At 36.2% G+C, this 20,397-nt stretch overlaps 1 pseudogene; it reads right to left on the minus strand.

Annotated features, from left to right (window-relative positions):
• Window positions 1–5,044: 5,044 nt before the first annotated feature.
• LOC131411127 (transgelin-2-like) lies at window positions 5,045–5,664 on the minus strand (annotated as a pseudogene).
• Window positions 5,665–20,397: the final 14,733 nt, after the last annotated feature.

Below are 20,397 nucleotides of genomic sequence, written 5' to 3' on the forward strand. Positions count from 1 at the left end.
TGCGGAGCAAAGAAGCCAGGGAGAGTAAAGAGAGGCATTGGACAGAGTAAAAAGCTGGTAGAATTAGGTAGAGTCCAATTGTTCAGGTCGTTTCAGTTCAGTTCATTTTAGAGCAATGTGAAGCCATTAGCATATTCGACACCAGCATTGAAGGGGTTAGTTTTGTGTTTTGAAAATTCCATGCTGGTTGCCATGTAGAAAACAGATTGGAGAAGGACCAGAGTGGATGTGGGAGGACTAACTCTGACTTCAAGTCTGAGTCTCAGAGAACAAGTCTGCATCTAGCCTGGAGATGTAAATATGTAAGTCTTCTGTGGTAGAGATGGTAATTAAAGCCAGGTGCATAGATAAAATTGTCTATAGAGAAAGTGCAGAATATGAATAAAATCAAAGTGAGTCTAAAACTGAGCCTTGAAGGACAAATGCTGTATGTTTGTGTGAATGCATGTTAAGAGTGTGTGTGTATGTGTGGGTTTGGGTATTCAAAATCACCCAGAAAGGAAACTCAAAAAATGTTGGAAAATCATTAAACTTTGGAATTTATGGCCAAAAGAACCTCTGTACCGTAAGCTTAAAGATTTTTTTCTAACTGCAATTAACGTGGGGCTCCTGAACCAAACCAACAACAGTAACAACAACAGTTGAAACTATGCAGACTTGAACTCTGAAACAAAATAACAATACAATACAGAGAGTGGGTTGGACAAGATTTTTAACCACCTGCAATGCTCCTACTTGAAAAACACAGAATCATTTCAGCCCACAAATCAGGCAGTCATTATCGGTATGGGGAGTACAAGCTTTGGGATGAGGCCAGGGTCATCCAGCCACTCTTCCATTTCTGCCCAATCTCCAATTCTACCTTTACTTTTTTTTTTTCTTTTGACCCCCTTCACCCATTTTGCCTATCGCCCAGCCCACCCCACCCCTGCCTCTGGCAACCACCAATCTGTTCTCTGTATCTACGAGCTCAGGATTTGTTTGTTTGTTTGTTTTTATACTCCACATATTCTGTACTTCTAAAGTTTTTTGAAATCTTCAGTTAATATTTATTAACTGAAATATTCAGTTAATAATTGAAGATGTGTATCAGTGGCCCATTGTAACCAGGGATAGTAGAGCAAAGTAGAGGTAGTAAAAAGTCCCCAGTATGAATTAGTGAATTATGGGATCTATAATTTTCAATGCATCACTTCTAGTAGACTTAAAAATAGACACTGCCTGAAATTAACAAAAAGCAAATCTTCTCCTCATAGTTAAATAAATTTGACAATGGGAAAGGATGTTTTCAGGCTAGAAAGTAGAATCACCCAATGCCTAGTAACATTTAACCAAAGAGTTTTCACACCACTTGGCAATTCATTAAACGTCTAAGGCAGGAATTCCATCACCACTCAGGTGTGAAGTGAGAGGTTCAAAGAGAAAACATAAACTACATATTGGCAAATACGCCTATAAAAATCTTTCCAAGTTCAAAGATAAGGTAACACACACACATACACACACGCACAAATACATTATAGCGTCAATGAAACACATTTTGCTTTATAAAAGAAATACACACTTTCTATGAAGAAACAAGAAAAAATAACATGAAATTATTTACCAGGGAACACTAAGAAGTGTATAAAGTCTCTCTTTGTCTATTATTGACCAAATATAAGCAAATAAAGCTGACATAGAGGCTGAGGAAAATAAGGATGCAAAGGACTATAAAATAAGTGAAAGGATCGTGAAATAAAACGCATAAAAGGTGGCGAAACTCAATCGCTATTCAGGAAAAATCAGATATGCTAAACGAAAAAAAAAGGTACTTGAAATGCTCTTCAAAATATTGAGGATTCTCTCATTGCCATTGGTATTCCAGAGTTTGACTACAATACGATTATGAAATGTAGAATGTAGTGAGAAAATCACCGCCAGTAGAGAATGGTTCAGCGAAACTCTTTTTAAGAACAAGTCTAAACTAAAGATGTTTCCAATAAATGTAAGCTGATAGAGTTTACTACCAACAGATCCACCTACATGATATTCGTAAGGAGGTATTCTAGCAAGAAGAAAAATAATCACATAAGAAAGTCTAAGACGAGAAAAATATGGTCATCAAAAAATAACAGCGGGCTGGCCCGGTGGCTTAGCGGTTAAGTGCGTGCGCTCCGCTACTGGCGGCCCAGGTTCGGATCCTGCGCGCGCACCGACCCACCGCTTCTCCGGCCATGCCGAGGCCGTGTCCCACATACAGCAACTAGAAGGATGTGCAACTATGACATGCAACTATCTACTGGGGGGCTTTGGGGAAGAAAGAAAAAGGAGGAGGATTGGCAATGGATGTTAGCTCAGAGCCCGGTCTTCCTCAGCAAAAAGAGGAGGATTAGCACAGATGTTAGCTCAGGGCTGAGCTCCCTCACGAAATAATAAATAAATAAATAACAGCAATTTTGTAGGTAAATATAAACAGACACTGACTATTTAAAATAGTAAAAATAATGTACAAGTCACTGGGTTAAAGAGAGAGAAAGCTTAAATATCAGAAAATATCATGTAAGTCAATAAGGGAGTAAATCAGAGTTATTATGTTTTAATCACTTAAAAACAGTAATAGAGTGAATAATTTCTAAATGAGTGGACAATAAAAAATAAATTGAGAAATACAAAAACATAAACCAAATAAAAGCAAAAGTCTGGAAAAACTAGTATATAAATTAAATTGACAAAGTCACGGTTTTAAAAAGTCATAATTCTTTGGAAATTAATAATACTTCTAAATAAGTCATACATCAAAAATATCATAAGAAAAATTTGAAAAATCTTAGAGCTAAACAATTATAAATTATTACGTATTTAATTGGAAAGAATGAAACTAAAATAGTACTTAGAAATTTTCAGCATTTAATGGGTATATCAGAAAAGAAGGTGTGCTAATATTTACTTAATCCTACCACACAAGATGGTAAAAAAAAAAAAAAACCCTAAAAACAAACAAACAAAAGGAACTAAAGAGTATGAGAACAGAATAGAAATTAATTCATTTGCATATAAAAATATAATGGAGAGACTAAGTCAACACCTTTTTCTTTGAAATAAGCTGTAAAAATTGGTAAATATCTGGCAAAATTGATCAAAAAATGAGAAAAAGCACAAATAACAAATTAGTTGGGAGGAGAAAAATTTCTAGAACATGCAACTTGTGAAAACTTACTAAAGAGAAAAAAGAAATCTTGTATTATTCTACAATCATTAAAAACAATTAACCAGTAGTTTAAAATTTTCCCAAGTTTAAAAGAAAAGACTGAAAAATTTTTTAGAACTTCTGAAGAAAGATATTATATAATTTTCACAAAAAATCCTTCTACAGAACTAAAAAAAAGAGAGAGACACTTTCCATAATGCTTGTTATGAACCTAATTCCAAAACAAGATAGGGATAAAAAAGGAAGGAAAATTGTAGGCCAGTCTCTCTTATGAATATGAATGCAAAATCTGTACTAAAAACTGAATCCATCACTGTATATTCAAAAATAATGCATCATGGCCAAGAATGGGTATCCTGTGGTAATGTAAGCAGGGTTTCCAAGCAGAATGTGATTTGGAAAATTCTTGGGTCATGGAAGGCTTCAGTCCTGCTGGAGGTGCTGCAGAATGCTGAGGAAGTAGAGGTCCAGGAAAGGAAGAGCTGATGTTGTTCCCAGTCCCGGGGCATAGGCACTGGCAGGGCCCACTTGAAGCAGCACTGGGCATTGTAGGGAACGACTCCAAGTCCATTTCCCTGAGTTACCACTGCCACGAACAGTGCCTTTGATCACATTCCTGCCAGGCCTTCTGCCTTGTTGGGCTCGCTCTCCAGGACTAATCATCAGGTTCCCAGTCCTGCAGCAGCTCCAGACCTTTTGAAACTTTATTTTTCTTCTACTCGTGGACCTCAATTTATTACTCGGGAAAACCTCTTTTCCTCCCTTTGTTCCCCACAAAGGTTCTTCCTTTCTTCTACCTCTGCATCAATCCCAATCTAGTGGGGTGTTTTCGCCCTTTCTCCTTTTTTTTGAATTTCATTTATTTATTTTTCCCCCAAAGCCCCAGTAGATAGTTGTATGTCATAGCTGCACATCCTTCTAGTTGCTGTATGTGGGATGCGGCCTCAGCGTGCCCAGGGAAGCGGTGCGTCGGTGCGCGCCGGGTCGGAACCAGGGCTGCCAGCACCAGTCCAAACCAGGGCTGCCAGCAGCGGAGCGCAGGCACTTAACCGCTAAGCCACGGGGCCGGTCCCCCTCTTCTCCTTAATGCCTATTAAACGCAGAACGTAATCACCAGCCATGACAAATTTTAGTTGCCCTCAAAAACAAGAAAAGTTTAATTTTAATTCAAAAGCCTTCCCAGGAGATGAAGAAAAAAATATTGGAATGTTATTCTTTTTTTTTTTTAAAGAAATTATTTAAATCAGCAAACAGATTCTTCAAGCCCCAGCCCATAGTTGGCAACCCTCCCTCCTCTGTCTGCTCAGCCCACGCTTAGCCACAGCGAGGGGAATGGAAAATGAGAAGACAAGAGGGCCTCTGCCCGGGCGGACGGCTGCAGATGTGTGGTGAGCGCAGTCCAACTGTGGCTGGGGTGGCAGCCACCGCAGGCCCCTCCCTATAAATTAAGTCCCTGCAGCCACAGCTGTGGGCGAGGCATATTTGTGGAAGGAAGGCCAGAAGGCAGCATCCCAGACCCGCAGCCAAGGAATGGATTGAGGGCACAGGGCTCCGGGGGAAGCGAGGCCAGAGAGAAAGAGAAGAGGTATGGTGAGGAGGGTGAGGCCCCCAAATTTTGGTCCCAGGGTAAAAGAGGAGGCCATTTGTCCAGTTTTGGTAAGTTTGGAGAAGGGAATGTATTAGTAAGCACGGGGGAGAGGCCGCCATCGGGCACTCCCAGAGGAGACAGGCCAGGCCGGGCCCCCACCCTGGCGAGGGGAGCTGGAGAGCTCCGGGGGCTCTCAGGGAATGTCGCTGCTAATATAAATGTATTAACCATTCACGGGAGGGCAGGGGCAGGGCTGGGGGGCGGGATCAGAGGATCTGGCATGGCATCCGGTAGCCTGTCACGCCTGTCTGAGACCCCCCGCGGTTGGTGTCCATCTGCAACCCAATCACATTCTTGCCCTCTTGCAGTTGGTTGTCCAAGAAGTTCTGAGGGTTCTCCTTGGACTTCTTAGGAAACCGCTTGGGATCCCCAGAGAAAAGCCCATCGTCTGGGGCTACCGCCAGCCCACCCAGGTTCATCAGCGTCTGCTGCACACAGGCCGTGTTCTTTTTCTTCCCAGAGGTCCCCAGTCTGGAAGATATCAGCGGTGTTGATGCCGTAGCCCTCGGCTGCTTGCAGGAACTGCGATCTGCTGCATCTGCTTGAAGGCCACAGTGGAGGCCTGGATCTTCTTCACTGGGGCCTGCTCCTCAGTGTACAGTCCATTAATGAGCTCACACAGCCCGGTGCCATCCTTGAGGCAGTTCTGGAAGTTCTCTTGCCCAGGCTGGGGCTGGCCCACATCCTTGTGACGCTGGGTGGTCATCCACTGGATCAGGATCTGCTCCAGGTCCGCATCATATTGTTGCTCAATCTTCTGCTGCAGCGCCCGGCTCAGGCGGTACGCGGGTCTCCTGTTGGCCATTCCGAAGGGCAGTGGTGGCTGTGGGGAGCGTTCAAGGCGGCGGGAGAGCTGTGCACTCCAGCGGGGGGCTGCAGCGGCGAGTCCATTCTTTTAATACGAAAAAAGAGATCATTAAAAGGTGAGTTTCCATATTTAAAAAAGGGCTGAACTCTTTATCATGCCATGTAAACAAGATTTCGTGCTCATTAGTTTCTTGCAGTACATACACTATGAAGCAACTTATTGACATTTGAATAAAACATCTTTTCTTGACAAGGTGAGTCACATTACGTTTTATAAAATGTAAAGTTCTAATCTGTCAGTACCGGGTAGACATTTTCTGATGACAACTTATTTCCAGGCAAATGAGTCTACAATAGAAAAACTAGCTCTTTTTAGATCATTGTAAACAACCTACAAGCACACAGAGAGTAGAACAATTTCCACAAAAGAATAGAGGAGTTTTTAATCTGAATTATCATAGAAAACCGAAGAGCAAATGTTTATTTGGTTCACCACAAGAACATTTAAATAAACCCAGGCATGTCTGTGTGGCCTATGTTGTCTGATTAACAGTTTTAAAAGTTTTGGGATATTTCATGATAAGATTTGACTGTATTAGTCCATGAATATATTACTATAAAATATTATTAAAAATGAAATATTTCTAATAATCTATGGAAATAAAGTATTTGTTTGGACTGCCTAATATTTAATTTCCCAAATTACAGACAAATGATTTATTAAGACTTAGATCATAACTTTCTGAATATTTACCTAAAGTTAACCTGTATAAAACTATCTATTAAAACTATAAACTTGTATTCGTGATAGTGTGTATTGAAGCTTTATTCAGAGAAATATTCTTCTCTTATTTTACCTGTATATATACCTATGTCTTTATTAAAATATCATTTCAACATAGTTCTCTAGATACACCTGTGGAATTTTTGGTTAGTCATACCTAACATGACTAGATGTATAGTGTTTGAATAATAGAAATCTCATTTTTAAATAAAGCCTCATTTTTAGGGAAATGTGCATATGTATATATGTCTACCTACTGCTTCACTAAAATCCTTTATCTCGGGAAAAAAATTATCATAAGGTATGCAGAAATGTTTTGCACATGATTTCTAAGGAATAAGTGACTTCTATCATTATCATTTTAGTCATATTAAGTGAAAATATTTATTTAAATTTGTGTTCAGAAAAAATGAGAAATAAGATATTTTTCCAACCAAGAATAGATTTCATAAGATTGTAAGAAGAAGAGATAGACAGGTAGGAATAAAAAGCAAAACTGCTAAAGGCGCTGTGCTTCAAGTAGACAGAGCAGCGATCTCGATGGCGGCTATCCATGAATTTTAAAGGAAGTGAACAAGAAAACCAGTGAACCTTTAACTGACATTTTTTAAAGTTCACTAGACTTGGGAGAGATTCTAGAGGATTTGAAAGCAGCAAACATGACTATGTTATTTCAAAAGGGTCAAGATAGAAGCAAAAAAAATATTATGAGACCAGCAAGTTGAGAAAAGTCTTACTAACTAAAGCTGCACGCTGAGAGAATATTAGAAAAAAATTCTTTTAGTTTAAAATAATCAGCACAAATACACTCATTGGATAATGTGCTTAAATAATATAAACAGCATGCATAAGAAAATACAGGTTTAAATTTGAAGTCAAAGTCGATACTGAAATAAACCTTGAATAGTCACCGACAGAAGAAAAGTGTTTGAAATGTTTTGAGAGGGTAAAGAAAAGAAGCAAAAGAACATGCCTTAAATTTAGAAAAACATTGACTTAGTATAGCTCTAATCTAAGGATAACTAAGTTTCAAGGTGCAGAAGTCCACTCAAATGGGTTTACATAAAGGAGGATATATGATAAAATGCACTGGAAGTTCCCATTGGACCTAATTTTAGAATAATCTTCACACAACGCTATTAAATGACTCTCTGGATCTATTTTCTCTATTGAATCTCCTTTCCTCTCCTCTCCTCATCCGTTCTCTCCTCTTCTCTTCGCCACTCCTCTTCTCTCATCTCTCTCTTTCTTTATCTCGCCAACTATTTATGTCGGCTTTTGTTCTTTAAGGTTTTTAGTTTTAACTCTGTCGTATGATTATCACTAGCCCAGTTCTGTCTCTGACTCAACATGAACTTCTTAAATCCAGTGGCGTTCATTATTTATCTAACCATGTGCTTCTTAATTCAAATTTTAGAGAAAATCAGCAGGCTTAGGTTGGGAAAAGTGCCCACCCCCCAGTCAGTAAACTATGCTCAAAATAATCCTGGTCATCTGGCCTCTTAGTTCCACACCTTAATCAGAGGCTATAGTAATACACTTCCAATAAAGAGGTGGTATAGGTAATCTAAATCTTCTGACTCATCAATTTAGAAGGCCTGCTTGGAGACTTTGGAGACTTTGTTTAACACAAGATCATAATTATGATGAGGATAAAACACATTGCATGTTAATGAGAGAGCAAGAGCATGTCTATGTACTGTACTATATGTAAGAAAACAATTGCTACAGTTATTACTGGTTCTTGTTCTGGTTTTGATTTTTATCCAATAAGCAATGGGTAGCCATTGACAAATCTATAGAAAAGTGATGACTAACAAATGAGATTTGTATTTTAGAACTATTTCTCTGTCATTAATATTAATATTTTTCTAACATTAATATAATAGATTTTTTTGATGGGAAAGACAAATAATATAGTTATAAGCTTTGCAATATTCTAGTTGAAATATTCCTGGGGCCTTAAGTAAGAAAAGGGCAATTGGGCTAACAAGGAGGCATTGGACATAAAAGACATGTAAGATCTACAGAATTAATAGGACCCAGCAAATAATTAGGTGTAGAAAGGGAAGAGCAGGAATTGTACTCATATTTCGGGTGTGGGTGACTTTTGAGTGAAAGTGCAAATCATTGTAACAATGAACGTTGAATAAGTAGAATGTTCAGTGTGTGGCTAGCCTGGGAGGGAGGCTGGCAGATGGCATCCATCAGAATTTTTTTCAAATAATAGAAACTGTCATTTTTAAACAGAAGAAATGAAGTTATTGGAATGCTATTGAGTAGGTCACAAAATCCATGCGGTCTAAAGAACTAGGCTCAGAAAACTGGCAGAAGCCTTGGACAGTAAGGCAGTGAGAATTCATACAATGCCATGCCATACAGGAACAGCATGAGTAGGGTACCACTGTGGCATGCCTGCAGGTGACCTCTTGGCACCATCACCACCTCCTGCACCATTCACAATTTCCAATTTTTTACCTGAATTTCCCTGCTATTCCCTCTGGATTCATGTCTCAGATGAGAGCTAAGTAACCAGCCAAATATACATTGCATGTCATATTTTGGCATCATTGAGAGATTTGTTGGCTTTCTTCCAAGAAGATAAAGTCCTGCCCTGCCACCAAGAAAAACAGCTAGGGTGCTCTGCTCAAATAAGTGTTTTCAGCTGTTAGTTGGATGAAAAATAAATTAATAAATAAAATGACGAATGTCATCTATGGAGAGTAAATGAGGTGAGGAAGCTCTGTGGAAGCTTCCACCTACATGGTTGCCTGTATGAGTTTGGAGCCTCAATTAGAGATTTAGGTTTTTCACTCTGCAGCATGAGTATTTGTTGAAGCCATAGCAATAGCTCTGTCATTCAGGGAGTAAATTTAGATGAGGAAGGAGAGAGACTGCAGAATATTAAGGATCAGTGATATTTAAATGTAGGAAAATACACAGGAGCCCATAATGCAGGAGAAGAAACAGTCAACAACATAGGAGAAGCGTTGAGAAAGAGTAATGTTCACAAAATAAAGAAATCAGTTTCGGAGGAGAAATTTGACATCCATGTCAAAAGCTACTGCCGTGGAGTAACACAACAACACAAATTAATAATAAGAGGTCCTTGTTGATCTTGTTAATTCGGTGAAAGCTTAGAATGGAAGCCTGTAATTATTGGATTAAAAAAATAGTGGATAATGACGAATCAAAGGCAGTAAGCCTGGAAAGCATATTTTCTATTTTTATTGTTAGAGAAAGGAGATAGGAAGAAGAGGTTTTGTTGTGTTTTTACTCCTTTGAATATTTATTTGAGAGGAACATGAATATGATAATAGGCTAATAAGAAGGAGATTGTAGGTCTGGGGGTTCAAGTCATGGGTGAGATGGAATTTTGGAAGGAGAACTCTAGAACTGACACTTATAATGAAAGATTGTAATTACCAAAAATCATGTTCTCCGTTTTTAGTTTCTCCCCTGAACTTGAAATATTTCCACATACACACACACACACACACACACACACACACACACACAAACAAAATAAGAAGAAGAAAGAGGAAAGAAGGAAGGGGATGACATAATGAAAATGCAAAAAAGGTAAGGAAAAAAAGAAGAAAATTAAAAAAAAATTCACTGCAGAGGAGCACAGGCAGAAGGCATAACGTATTCTGCAGTGCTATCTACTTTTTTCTCTGGAAAAGACAAGTACTTTTCTTTATAAGAGCTAAATATTTTGTAATAATACTTTTAGATAAAGAATCCACTAATGTCTTCTCAGGCAGAAATTTCTATATAAAGCATAGGTAATTAGGGCCTCAGGTTATGTATGAGCATCTAATGGCCCAATTAGTCCTTCAGGGAAGCTAGTTTTATTGTTCCATTGTTTCCTCTGTAGTGTTTCCAGTTTTAATGTAGACTCCCTATTTAAAAAACTTGCTTTGTACTTTGACTGACTGGACTTGAAAATTAAGGAACTTCTGAATCAAACTCATATACATGAATATGTATATAATGATCTCTCTCTCTCTCTCTTTCTTTCTATATCTCCTCATAATCAGGGTCAGTATAGATGACCTCCGACAAAGACCCTTTCCTTGACTAAACTTTAGTCAGGCTCCTCTGAACCCTCCTCTAGACTAGGTCCCATCTTTGCCAGGCTATGCAGGTCTGGCACAGTTCAGTTTTGGCAAGAATCCTGTTAAGTCAGTTTTGAGTGAACCTCTCATCATTTATATCTGATCACTCTCAATATCTAGTCAAATTCCTCATCCTCCACCATGCACTCAGGTGATATCTGATCCCCCTGGCCTGCCTTCAGCAAGAATCCTGTTGAGTCAGTCCAGCAAGAATGCCTTCTACCCCTTGGTGTCTCCTCTTAGTAATTTTCCACCCACCGACCCTCCCACCAACCATGTTGATTGGCTATACATCCCCACTTTTCCTTGTCTTATTCAGAATTGAGCCCAATTCTTTACTGAGGTCTCTTTTCCTCTATTGCAATAGGTCATGAATAAAATCTATTTTTACCTCTTTAACTAGCTTTGTTTTCTTTAACACCTCTTTCAGTTCTAACATAATCTTAAGTGAGGCTCATTCATAGACTATCTAAATGCTCATATATGTTTATTGTATTACCAATAAAATTATTCTAAATATAATTTAGCATTTTCCAACTTTCACTTAATAATAATTGTATCACTTAATAATAATTGTATCATTCAATAATTTTCATTCAGATATGTTATAAATTTGCTTCCAAAATATATATTTCTCTCCCTGCTCTGTTTATTTGTAATAACCCCTACCCCTTTAAATGATTGATTTTGACCTTAGATATTTCTAGCTTTGGTAAGATTTGAAAATAAAAATATTCTTGCTTATATTTCATAAAATTATAATTTGAGACCATCCTTTAATATCAGATTAAAAAAAGCTCTGTTTTATAGTGTGTACATTTCTATTAATAAAAGAAATAATATAAAGTCATTTTAGAATACTTCTTAAATTGTCATGATAACGATAGGGGCATTATTCTCCTCAAAACATTTTATATATTAACATTATTCTTCTTTACATTCCATCATTTGAAATGCCTTACAATATATTCATATTTATTGAAATAGAATGCAGAAAAATGCATGGGCATTTTTACCTTCTTTTTGAATGTGCTTTCTTACTGAGTGCTATCCAAACATCTAACGCGGTAACTAAAATTGTAAATGATCTACAGTACTTACCCTTATTGTCAAACTTTCCCTTCTCCAATGTAATTTGGTAGAAATTAAAGAAGTAAATAAGTTACAATGTATCTGTTATTTATCTTGGCAAGTTACTTTATAACAAATATATTGCCATATAATATAAAGAATTCACATAGTCTTTGAGCTATTTTACTTGATTTGTATTCTAGAAAAATGCTCAGATTGATCTTCTGTCTTCTATTCCCAATGATTCTTTGTATGTTTCTTGTGGCAGTGTCTTTCCACGAGTCAAAGGCATTCTATTCTATTTCTGTATAGACCAATACTGCTGCCCTCTTTAAGATCTGGTTCATTTCCTCCAAATGACTACTGGAGTTAAAAAGGAATTGCCAATTTAGTAATCGCCTACTCTGCCCACTCCCTGCCAGTTTCCCCCAGGTCACCCTTTGATTGGATGAGAAATTTATGCATTTTTGCACAAGTCTAATCAGAATGCATGCAGAAAAACTCACTGCACAATGGAGATGACTGTAAAAGCCCCAGAGTTTATGTAAATAAGGGGGTGTTCGAGGCAGCCAATCTAGGACTCAAAAAGCTTGATTTGAGTGTGCCCAAGAATAGCTATAGAAAAGCATCCCTAGTTTGCATTTTTGCAAATGAGTTCTCCTTGCCGATTTTTGCATCAAAGTAAGTTAGTTCAACTCTTTAAAGGCACACAAAAGCATTACAGAAAGCACTTTTTTTTAAAAGTACAACCAAGGACTGAAAGCTAATTAAATTAATCCACATTTTTTAAGAGCTCTATAATTACATATGGAAAGTGAATGTAAGTGCTTTCTTTGTCGGAAATCAATTCAATCATCATTAAAGTCCCTAAAAAGAATTACCTCTTATCCACTCCTTCCTTCGGACTTATAGTAGTCAGTCAATTGTATTAGATATTAATACACTCAATCTCACTTCTGTTTATTTTGTAACATTTCTACATAAAATATTTAGTAAAGTAAAAATGGTGGTTTTCTCAGTTCTTATTTTGCATCAAACAGAACCCACTAAAAATGCACATATTTCAAAGAGAGTTTTTGAAAACTGTCCCCAAACTGCCATATTATTCTAAATTATTTGGTATTTTGGATATGCTCAATATTAATTTTGTTATAGCATAAAAACATTTGTCAGTGCTCTCCAAAACTTCTTTTTTCCCCCTCAAGGAATGGTCGTATTTGAGGATATATATTTCATCTTAATTGCAGCTGTGTAAAAAGATCATCGTTTAGAGGTGACTTTCTCCTTTTGCTTCCATGCTCATAAGGGTAAACCGCCTGTGGTAAATTGAAAAATGCCATACACACCCTAAAGATACGTCTATGTCCTAATCCCTGGAAACAGTAAATGTGACTTTATTTGGAAAAAAGATCTTTGCAGATGCAATGAAGTTAAGGATCTTGAGAGGAGAAAATCATCCTATATTATCAGGATACGCCCCAAATGCCATCACAAGTGTCCTTATAAGAGAGAGGCAGAGGGAGATTAGACACACAGGCAGAGGAGAAGGTGATATGAAGACAGAGGCTCTGAATGGAGTGATGAGGCCACAGCCAAAGGATGCCCACAATGCCGGCCGCTGTCAGAAGCTGAGAGAGGTGAGGAATGGATTCTCGCTCAGAGTCTCTAGAGATAGCACAGCCCTTCTGACATCTTGATTTTGGAATCCTGGCCTCAAGAGCTGTGGGAGAATAAATTCTGTTGTTTTAAGCCACCGAGTCTTTGTTCATTTGTTACAGCAGCACTAGGAAACTCAGTCTCATCCCCAAACCACTCCCCTCTGGTGAAGGCCTGGTCATCTCTTTCTCTTTCTTACACTTTCCTGTGAGTGTCAAATGTCCAGATGGGTAAGGTTCAGGTGTGTTGACAAGTTAAAATTCTTTTAATCTTCTCTTTATTTTCCCTACCTCAAAGTCTGAAACTAAAATCTGAGATTCAAGTTTTTCTGAGTGGGCAGTAAGTGGCCAAAATAAAGTTCCTTGTCTGAAGTTATTCATTTTTAGGAAAATGGGATTCTGTATGTCAGACTATTCAGTTACCATATTTATCTGAATTGGAGTTTGGGGCAAAAGCATCAACTAATAATATGTGTATTGTGGTATTTACTATTTTTATTCTGTATATTTTTCCTACATTATCTTATATGTTGTGGTGATTAGTCCAATGCAGTATTTAGATATTGTTATATCTTCTGGCCAATTATTAAATAAAAACAGTTAACCATAAGTAAAGGAAGTTTGCTACTATTTCTAGTAAAATTTTGAAACTGGATATTTATGGTAAATTATTATTATGGTAATTTATGAATAATTATAAATTATTATGATTATTATTATAATAGGAGTCACTACGCTACACAGGTAAAGCAAGGTTTTTTCAAAATTCTGCCAGTAATCTATCTTGTCAGTTTAAGCAGGGGGGAAAAAGAAAAAAAAGAAGAAAAAACAGACAAACAAAAAAGCCCAGTTTAAAAGAAACTCTCAGGTATGTGATAATGCGTTTCTTTATGTGCCACCGAAATTGTGTATTAGAAATGTAAAGTGAACTGTTAAAGAACCAGTGCCCAGAGCAAAAAAAACAGAGAGAGATCTTAGACCTAAAGCCAGTCAACATATTGATATATCTGAGGGCTCTGAAGTTGTTAGTACTTGATTCAAGGCAGAAGTGGAGTTTCTCCACTCTTCATCTTCAAGTAAAGACGAATGGGCTTTCATAATGGACCTTGCTCTGACAATGGGAATAAACGACTATGATATCTGAACACTTTCAAGGAGACCCAGAGATTCAATATGCAAAGTCTTTCATTTTATCATTGAAAGTGCGGCCTTGGATTATTACTGACAGCCAAGATGCAGTTAAAGTAAAGGTCACGCAGACTATTGACAATAATAAATTTTAAGATTTGGTATCTTTTTGCTGAGGCCTTCTCCAAGTCATTCATAAAAAAAAAAAAAAAGATAAAGAAAAGGGAAAAAGAAAGGAAGAAAGAAAAAGAAATAAGTATTTTGCTCTGGTGCAGTTTAAAACAACATATGCATTTTCTAGATTATTTATGAATAGCAAAAAACTGGTTTTTAAATTGTGTAATAAAACTATTCTCTAAATTCTTAATTAAGGACACCAAATCCTATAAACACTAGTACTATAATGTAACTGAAATTAGTATATCTCCATATTTTGATATGGACGATATATAATAGGAAGTTTGTTTTTTATTATATATACCTGAGATTAATAGATCATCCAAGTTTTTGACTAATTGCCTCTTTTAATTATTTATTAAATATTTCTTGCCTCAAAAATAATGACAAAAATATAGCTCTTAAACACATTATTAAACTGTTGTTGAAGTGATCACAGTTAAACTGTATGGAGAATTAGAAAATGATTTATTTTCTTAATCAAAACTTGTCTTCTTCGTGTAGTAATATATTTCCAAAATTACAACTCAAGATAAACTTTATTTAGGACTTTACTTTTATGGATAGCAACTTTCTTCCTTGTTTGGATTGCCCTTCACTTTTCACTTTAATTTACCAATTCCCTGTGTTCTCCATTGTATATATTTTCTGATCTGCTGCAATACGGGAAAAATCAATTTGATTTAAGGATTATTTACTTATTTGAAAGACTATCTTGGAGAAACTAAAACTTTCTGATTACATAAACAAAGAATACAGCATGCAAAAATACTTGATTGAAAATATAAAATCCCCCTCCCAAAAGAAAAGTTTGACAGTTTTTTATAACATAATGGGATCAACATTATAAGGGATGACAGAGGAAATCTTAGACATCACAAAAATTAGAGTGTTGCTAACAACAAATATCTAAAAACGTCATTAAAAATGGATGCCATCAGCTCAGCCTAGGGCTTTTCTGTTTGCACTCGTTCCCCCTGAGGCACCATTATTAGCAACCCCACAGGGAAAATTGTCAGAAGTATTGTTTAATCATAGATATATTAATTTCAGTTACATTATGCTACCAGTATGGAAGAACATAAAGGAAAACTTTCCAAAAAGAGGTCCACTCCTGGCAGGGACACAGATTAATAATAATAATCTCTGCTCCTAACTCTGGCACAGCCCTTTAAGAGGAGGAGTAGATCCAAACATATCTTTACTGTGTAGATTACAAGTACACAGAGCAGCTGAGTAATGTTTCCTGGAAGCGTAGACCTTCAGAGCTCGGGCTATAGGTGTGATATGCCACATGAACTTAAAGTGTACATTTTAACAATCCATTGCCATTTAGATTTAGACAGTGACAGAAGACAGTTTAACATCTCACTATAATTTAACAAACATATTAATCACCTACGGGGTGGCGGCACAGTGTCATCTTTGGGTGGTATCAAGTGTTGAAGGAATAGTCTGCACTGTGATAATTGCAAAAAGACACATACCCAGATTTCTTTAGTTTTACAGCTATTACGAATATAAGCATTTTACATGATTTATTTAGAAAAGCACATTATGGCAATGGAAATTAAGAAATGTTCTATATTAATAATTATGGCTAATATTAAAAAGCAGAGAGATTGCACTCATAAAATTTTCCTATTGAAAGCTGTATAGTAGATCCTGGTCCCTGGTGCAGTTCCACACTATTGTTTTACTGGATATAATTTAGTGACTCCATACAAAAAGACCATAAATGTAGAAAAAAAGAAAAGTAATGCAGACAATACAGAATTACTCTGTTAATAGTAATAATATTAATAATAAACCTGTATTGAGCACTTCTCCTATACCAGGCAATGTCTCAGCTCTTTACATGTATTAAATTATTTAACCATCTCAACCACCTATGCATTAGGTGATTATTAATTTCTGTTTTAAATAAGAAGAAATGGAGGCACACAGGTAAACTTGGTTAAGTTTACAGAGATATGGGAGGCAGAACCAGGATTCACAGCATGGTGACTTGAATCCTGGGCCATGGTACGTGGATTTACCTGTAAATTTGTTGAAATGCCTTGGAGGTTAGAAACTCCTCTCTTCAGTACAGTGTTGCTCCATCAATTAAAACATGGTATTTTAGTTGAAAAATTGACATTTCAAAATGACTGATGGCCAGAATGCTAAGGATACTGTTGAATGCATACAGAATGGCATGGAAGCTACGATAGTGTTTGAAGCCAGATTTTAAGTTATCTTTTGCCTCTTGACTTACTCTATGTGTATATTGGTTAAGTCAGCCCCTGTGAGCATTGGTTTCCTCATTTCCACAGTAAGGGCATTAACACTTCCTCAGAGCCTCATTTTGAGGATTGAACTGCAGGCAGTACCTAGTTAGTTAGTGACTAACCTTTTTGTGAACATGATAGTTATTTTTATTAATATTAAAAATTGCAGGTTAAAGTTGAAATACTTTATCATTTATTGCAACTATATGAACATATTTTCTACAATACAACTCATGGAGCTGCCACTTCAAGATCTTAGCATTAGAATTTGTATTTTTATTTTCCTATAAAACTTCCCTGTGTTGTAATACTTTTCACTTACAGGAGCTCTGTCTCTATTTAAGGGCTGAAGCTTTCATTTTTTTTCTTTTGCTGAGGAAGATTCACCCTGAGCTAACATCTGTTACCACTCTTCTTCTTTTTTTGAAATGTGAGCTGCTACCACAGCCTGACTAACAGACAAGTGGTCTGGTTCCGCATCTGGGAACAGAACCTGGGCTGTTGAAGTGGAGCGCACCGACCTTGAACTGCTAGGCCATTGGGGCTGGTCCTGAAGCTTTCTTTAGAGTATGTAAATCACATAAGTAAGGCTCACATTTTTTTAGCTATCAAATCTAGATGTATCAAGCTCTAATGAATCCATAGGAGCCACTATTTCCTGATAACAATACTACTTGAACAATTAACTAGGAGGACAAGACACACACACACTCAAGTCTATTTTATTTTACAATAGTCTGACACACCAAAATATTCTAATTCCAGATTTCTAGTTTTAAAAAAGAAATAAGAGGCAATGCAGCTACTCATTTTATATGCCCATGTCAAGTGGTCAGAAAAATTCCATTTGATTTATTCAATAATCACTTATCGAATGCTGAGAATTTGATAGACTTGATTAACTATTCTAAACATCAAAATAATCAATATTCAAACTAGCCCCTAAAAAGTTAATTAATCTGATTAATTTGGGGACAAAGAAATGAAAATATATTTTAAAAAGCTACCCTTTTAAAAAAATTATTTAAATTGTCATAAAATATACATAACATGAAATTTACCATTTTAACCATTTGTAAGTGTACATTTCAGTGACATTAAGTACATTCACATTGTTATGCATTCATTACCACCATCTATCTCCAGAACTTTTTTCATCTTGAAAAACCGAAACTCTATACCCATTAAACAATAGCTCCTCATTCCCCCTTTCCCCAAACCTGGTATCCACCATTGCATTTTCTGTCTCTATGAATTTGACTACTCTAAGTACCTCATATGAGTAGAATCATACAGTATTTGTCCTTCTGTGACTGGTTTATTTTACTTAGCCTAATGTCTTCAAGTTTCATCCATGTTGTAGCATATGTCAGAATTTTCTTCCTTTTTAAGGCTAAGTAATATTCCATTTACATATCTATAATGTTTTGTTTATCCATTCATCCATCAATGGACACTTGGGTTGCTTCCAACTTTTGGCAATTGTGAATAATGATGCTATGAACAAGGATGTACAAATATCTGCTCATGTCCCTGATTTTAATCTTTTGGGAATATACCCTGAAGAGGAATTGCAGCATCACTTGGTATTCTGCATTTAATTTTTTGAGGAACTGCCATACTGTTTTACACAGTGGTTGTACCATTGTATATTCCCACTAGCAGTGTGCACGTGTTCCAGTTTATCCACAGTCATACTAACACTTATTTTCTGTTTTTGTTTCTAATAGCCATCCTAATGAGTGTGAAGTTGTATCTCATTGTAGTTTTGATTTGCATTTCCCTGATGATTAGTGATGTTGAACATCTTTTTATGTGCTTATTAGCCATTTGTATGTCTTCTTTGGAGAAATGTCCATTCAAGTCCTTTACCCACCTTTGAATCTGGTGTGGTTTTTTTTTGTTTTTATTCTTGAATTTTAGGAGTTCTCTGGATATTCTGGATATTAATTTCTTATCAGATATGTGATTTGTAAATTTTCTCACCCATTCTGCGGGTTGCCTTATTACTCTGTTGATAGTGTCCTTTGATGAACAAAAGTTTACTTTTTATGAAGTCCAATTTGTTTATTTTTTGTTGTTGTTGGTTTGGCAGAAATTGTGGGATGGTTGATATTTGAGGCCAAGCTTGTAATAAACAATAACTTCTAAAGTCTATTTGTAAAAATAGATTTTTATTTTAGACCCCCAATAGGGAGTAAGTTAGAAGAGGATAGAGCTGACATATTTGTGTTTACCAAACATGAATTCCAATAAAACAGATAAAATGGGCACATGTAATAAATAGAAAATATAGAATGCTTTATTGGAATTATAAAAACAGTAAAAAAGTTATTGCTCTCTATCACAATAAGATTTCAAAAGCAAATAATGTTTAAACAGAAAAGAAAACATGGATTGACATAAATCAAGTGTCAAACTCCTCAGGCAATTGAGACCAAATCAAATCAAGATGCATTGTGTATATATTTCACGTGAAAATTAATATTTCAGAATTCATAATATTAATGTATTATTATTTAAAAATTGTTAGAGTAACAAACATTATCTTCTCACAAATCTAACTCCTAGCATAGAGAATAAATATACATACTACAAAAATTCAAGTATTGAATATTCACTTCCTCTCTGCTCTGTATTTTAGTTTAAGACAATAATTTAAGCAACTACTCAAAATTGTTCTCACAGTTTTTCTTCTCATTCGTACATATATCTATATTTACAAATGAATTTAAACTTATACATGTGCACTAATATTAACAGTAACAATATTAACAATAAAACAATACTATTGCCTATGTATTGATCATTTACTAAGTGCCGGGAGGTCTCCTAAGTGTTTTTTTGTACATTAACTTCTTTTTTTTTATTATTGAGGTAACACTGATTTATAACATTGTATAAAGTTTGGGTGTACATCATGATATTTGGACTTCTGTATAGACTACATCATGTTCCCCATCAAGAGTCTAGCTGACATCTGTCACCATACATATGTGCCCTTTTACCCCTTTTGCCTGCCCCCTGTCTTCATCCCCTCTGGTAACCACCAATCTGTTCTCTGTATCTATGTGTGTGTTTGTTTATCTTCCACATATGAGTGAAATCATACGGTATTTGTCTTTCTCTGTCTGACTTATTTTGCTTAGGATAATACCCTCAAAGTCCATCCACATTGTCACAAATGGCAAGATTTCATCTTTTTTGTGGCTAAGTAGTATTCCATTGTATATATGATATACACCACCTCTTCTTTATCCATTCGTCTATTGATGAACACTTAGGTTATTTCCAAGTCTTAACTACTGTGAATAATTGTGCAATGAACATAGGGATGCACACATCTTTTCAAATTAGTGTTTTCCTGTTTTTTGGATGAATACCCAGAAGTGGAATAGCTGGATGATATGATAGTTCTATTTTTAATTTTTTGAGGAATTTCCATACTGTTTTCCATAGTGGCTGTACCAATTTACATTCCCACCAGCAAGAAAGAATCCTAAAATTTATATGGCACATTAACTTTTTTAACCCTTCATTTAAAAT

Source organism: Diceros bicornis, chromosome 11 (genome assembly GCF_020826845.1).
Source record: "Diceros bicornis minor isolate mBicDic1 chromosome 11, mDicBic1.mat.cur, whole genome shotgun sequence".
Lineage (NCBI taxonomy): Eukaryota > Metazoa > Chordata > Mammalia > Perissodactyla > Rhinocerotidae > Diceros > Diceros bicornis.